Here is a 5,304-nt window from a genome sequence, read left to right as displayed (position 1 = left end):
GCAATGCTGCTACAAATACCTCTATTCACCCTACATTAACAAACTTGGAAATTGTTAAATGAAACACTGGGCTGGCCAAACTACTAGCATATATGGTAGAAGGAATAATCCTGCACAGACACAAAATAAAGCATCTTTAATTAATCCTCTAATAAAGCAATATAGCCCAGTGGCCAGGGCATTGATTTGCTTGTTAGTTTCAGTTGTTAGCTTTAAGGTAAAATACGTGTTTTTTGGGGTTACTGCACTAAAGCCAGCCAAATGTATGCATTTTTTCCTAACCTCTGGCTACATTTTCTGCTGCAGTCTAGGTCCTTTAATGTTGCCAAAGGAACACCAACATTTTTTTGGGAGAAATGTCTAATATTAGGAGGATGGTGCTGTAGGTGACAAGAGGGATTCGGTTGTCATTGTTTCAGTGTTGATATTGGAGCAGGGTCTGAGTCTGGCTTTGTTGATCTGAGTGGCTATGACCTTTTTTTTTTTGTTGGGGGGGGGAGGGATGGTATTGTAAGTGAAGAAATCCCCGTCCCAAGTAACAAAGACTTGCATCCCAGCTAGTGGCATCAGAGCAGACACAGTTGTAAAAGCTTGGCAGTAGACAGTTGATCCTAGTGGTGTGTCTAGGATGAATGCTGGTGATGGATGTAGCTGTAGGGATCAGTTGGTTTTTGATATGATGTAGTGATGTGACCATTGCAAGTTTTCACAGTGGTGTCCAAGAAATGAATTTTGCTGGGTAGAGTAATCCAGAGTCAGTCTGATGGCGATATGAAAGTCCTGGTGGAATATCTATAGAGATTCTTTCCCATGTATGCTGATGACATCATCTTCATATGGGCACCATAGGTACATCATGGACATCTGTGATGTCCTTCAAATCAGTGTCAGCTCTAATGCCAATAGGGAATATAAGTCATTGTAGCCAGAAACTCCCTCTATGTTGGCACCAATGTGGGGTGTCCTGAGTTGTCAGGTTTCTTACCTTGAGGTCCTCATACAGCTATCCTTCTGCCCCACTACACAATTCAATGCGGTAAAGACCATAGGCTAGTACAGCAAAGCTGAGTTTGCGGTCATAGGTTCTAGGGGTGTTATTGGAGCTCAAACGTTTGGAAAGTTTTGCTTCTTTAATAACCTTAAAGGGGTGGAGATGTTTGTGATAGGCTTCAGGGCTAGATGCAAAGACTTCTAGGGAACATTGATTACCCGCTTGCAGTGCCCCTCTGCTGCCTACATTGGACACATGGAGCAATCTGTATGTGCAAGAAAGAATGAACACTGATCTGACATCAGTCCTAGAAAACAACAAAAGCCTGTGGCAGAACATTTTAACCTCCCTGTTCATTTCATCACTGACCTCAGAGCAGCCATTCTCAAATGACAAAATGGGTGCACCGATAGCAGATTGTAAGGAGGCATATACTGATACCAATCTGATTTCCAGTGCAACTGGTAAGTCTGTTGTGGTGGAAGAGGAACGGGAAGGAAAGAGATGTGGGGGGGGGTGCAGATCAATGCCTCCTGTGGTTAGTGAGACAGTGGGGCTGGGGCTGGGGCAGGCACTGCCAGGGAAGGGTGGGGCGTGGGATGGAGCCACGGCTTGTTAGGAGGCATGGGAGGGAGGTGTGGCTCTCAGTGTTGCATGCACCCCAGGTGGGCACAGGGGAGAGGTTGCCCCTAGATCTGTGTGGGGCAGGACAGTGGCCTGGGGCTACACCAGGCTCTTCTGGGTGGGGGAGGGGCTGGGCTACACTGTACTCAGGGTGGGCAGTGGCAGTGCTGGGAGGGAAGCTACAGGGCAGGACTGCAGCCACCTCAAACTTTTGCTGTAGTTTCCCTTCCACCCCAATAACCCTGTTTCCAGTGCTATGATCACCTGCCCCCAGTGCAGTGCTGTCTAGGCCCCTGCAGGGACGAGCCTGGCATGGCCCCTGTCCCCAGCCTACAGCTGCAGCCCACCCTGCCTTGTGCAGATCCAGGGGTACCGCCACCCCCCATCCGCTCCTGGGGTGTGTGCAGCAGCAGAAGCCGTTCCCTTTCCCTGTGCCCTGGTCCAGCTGGGCAGTGCCTGCTCCAGGCCCCCTCTCTCCCTCACCATGGGGGGTGTTGAGCTGTCCCATACCCCTTCCTTACCCCCTCCCCATCCACCACAACAGACTTACCAGCTGCATGCAGCTTTCCAAGCTGCCTGCATGCTGCGCACATGAATGGCCATTTACAGGCCATATTGGGCTGATTTTCCAATATAGTTGATTTTCTTTATATCACTGCTGATCTCGTATTGGACAGATGTATTGCTGCACCTCTAGACAAAACTTTAAAAAGACAACTTGAATATGAAACTGCAGAACAATATATCACCCACAGACTGGACTGTGTTCTCATTACCTGAATTAGCTTTTATATAACCCCTGTCAATGGGTTTAACTGGGGGTTTTTTTCCCCCTTTTAGTTCTCTTCAGCCCACAATTGCCTCTCAGCACTGCCCCCTCTTTTCTCCCCTTTGATCTCTCTGTGTTCAAAAGGCTTTTAGTACTCTATGTGGGTGCATTTACATCATTTGACAAAGTCTGTAGCCTACGGAAGTTCATGCCTCTCTGAACAAGTTAGTCTTTATGGGCACTTTTATATGTGCTCTGGGGATGGATGGGAGTGGCCCTTTAATTAGTGCAGCTCCGACAGCTCCTCTAATTAAAGCTCCCTGCATCTCATGTATTAGCATCCTTGCTCTTAAAAATGGCGGTGGGGCACTTGAACTAAAGCTTGTTCAAGCTTTAGATAAAGTGTCCTTGCTGCCATTTTTAAGTGCAGAGACACTGATACATGAGATGCTGGGGTGCAGCAATTGCACTCAATTTGTCTGCTCCCATGCGTGGGAATTCTGGTGCGTCAGAGTAGCATCCACACTCTTATATAGGTGCTCTAAGATGCTATACTGCCCTGCCATTGGTATGAATGATATGGTTCACATCTGTTTTGAGCTATTTAATTAGAACAAGCAAAGAAAAGGAAAAGCTAAAGTATTTGTAGTAGTGGATAGATTTTATGCAAATCTCCCTTCTATGCCTGCGTGACTTGCTGACAAGGTTCCTTGGGTAAATCTGATATTTCCTTAGACCAACTAAATAGTTGAAAAAATTGTTTTTTGCAAGCTTTCAGGTACAAACACCCTTCTTCAGGCACAGGGAGAATGATGTGTTCTCCATAGTAGATTTGCTGTAATTTTATGCGAGGCAAGGATTTCTTAGTGTGATACCTTTTATTGGACCAGCTGTATAGTTGGGATAGAGTTAGACAAGCTTTGGGATGCAAGACATTCTTCAGATCTTGCATCATTTTTGGACTATCATGGCTCACCCTTGTACTGCTGTAATTCTGTCTCATTCCACTGGATGGCTCTGCTACTACTTCTATAGGGGATTGGTGTGTTCTCCTTGTAAAGCGGTTATGTTGAAGTACTGGCCATTTGATGTAGCCGTAGCCGTGCATGTCAGCGCAATAGTAATTACTGTTGGCTTATGTTTAAAGAGAAAAAAAATCCAGGCTTTCTCATGCCTGTACTGCAGCATTAATCTGTCCCTTACTTGTTGTGGCTGCCTTTACCTTTATTGAAATATTCAAATAAGGACTTAAGCGAGATTTATTACTGCTGTTTTGTGTTCTTAATACAAGAATAAGAAGACAAAGATCAATCGTGGAAGATGAAAAGTACTTAAAGTAGACATACAGCTTTCTGTTGAAACAATGGTCTAAATTAAAATAATAGCTTCAATAAACTCTAGTTGGATACAATTATCACAATTATAGTATATTCAAACTGGGAGGAGCAGAGCTGCTTTTAGGAAAATCCATCATTAGGACTAAAAACCCAGTTCCAGGTTTGAGTCTTTGACTTGTCCCAGGCTTTGACAGGTGAGGGGAACAGTCATTTACATATGCAGCTTGAATGGCAGTTAACTCCAGTTAGGTCCCAGTTGTCCTGGGGGCAGTGGGACTGTACTTCAGTAGGATCCCAAAATAAAAAGCTTTGTCCAAGGAACAATCAGAGTTCTGTTTTTTAACCTTGCAAAAATTAACATTTAAGGATATAATGCCTAGATCCTTCTGTGCTCTGCTACAGACCCACTTAAAAGTTTGAATTAATTTGTTCTTGTCCTAACCTGTTGTCTCTACCTCCCACCTATAAAATGGACCTTTACCAGTGTAGAAATCTAAGTATTGGGTTTTCTCTGCATATGGTACACAAAGTAAGGTAACATTGATAAGAAAAAAGAATAATGGAAATTAGCCAAAATTAGGAAGAGATCACCTTCCTCTCCCCACCCCCCGAGTACATAGCCACTTGATTCATGTTGGTACTAACAAAGGGACCAGAGGTATCTGCAAGCGTTTTTCTGGAGGAGAGAGGGTAATTATAAATTCATGTTTATGTTACACAATTGCTTACAATACAAAACAAAATATAGCCTGGTCTGAAGATGTCTAGCTGGGCATGTACCTTCAGTACAATAGCACAATATAGTACACTCAGTGAAGCTAGAGGCTTCTAGGTGTTTTCTGTAAAAGTTCAGAGCTGCACTGAGATCAACAGGTGTCCTTTGACAGCCTGTCCAGGCCTTAAAGGCTTGCCAGTTCAGCTTGACTGCTGAACTTTACCCTTGTACCAAATCTTAAGAGCAGCAGGAAGGAATCCAAGTAGGGGGCAGGTTAGGCACCAGTGAGGAAGGGATGGGTTCATTAGCGAGGGAAAAGAGATTAAAACGCCTCTTCCTTCAAAGGACCCAGGCTAAAAAGGGCCCAAATGCTCTTTTCCTTTCTGGGCACCTGGAAAGGAAAAAGGTAAGAAACAAAATATGTGCTTGGAAAATATACATTTTCCTGGCAAAGGTGTTTATGACTGTTTTCCTACTGGTTTTTTTTTCTTATCTTATGAGAAGCTGTTTTTCCTGGTGGAAAGACAAGCTGTATAAACTGCCCACCCACACAGTTCTTTTATAAAGTTAAATAGCAATAAACCACGCTGGGGTTTTCATTAGTAGTCTCTCTGTGCCAGACTGTGATATGTGAGATATGGGCCACCTAGCAAGGTAAGATGTCCTTGCGGGTTAAACAGCTCAGCCTCCAGCAATGGCAGCATATGAAATCCTGCAAGAATCCAGTCTTCCTCGTGCTCATGCAGCCGGTTGCAGCTGAGGTGAGTATTTCAGTCTTTAGTGAGTTGGAATGTACTTCCTCCCATTGTTTCAGTTAAGGGCTTGGTACAATTTTATAATTTAAAAAACTCGCTGCTCCATGAAAGCC

This window comes from Crocodylus siamensis, chromosome 7 (assembly GCF_052110815.1).
Source record: "Crocodylus siamensis isolate JL-2025a chromosome 7, ASM5211081v1, whole genome shotgun sequence".
Taxonomy (NCBI): domain Eukaryota; kingdom Metazoa; phylum Chordata; order Crocodylia; family Crocodylidae; genus Crocodylus; species Crocodylus siamensis.
Note: the sequence above shows the minus strand (reverse complement) of the source record.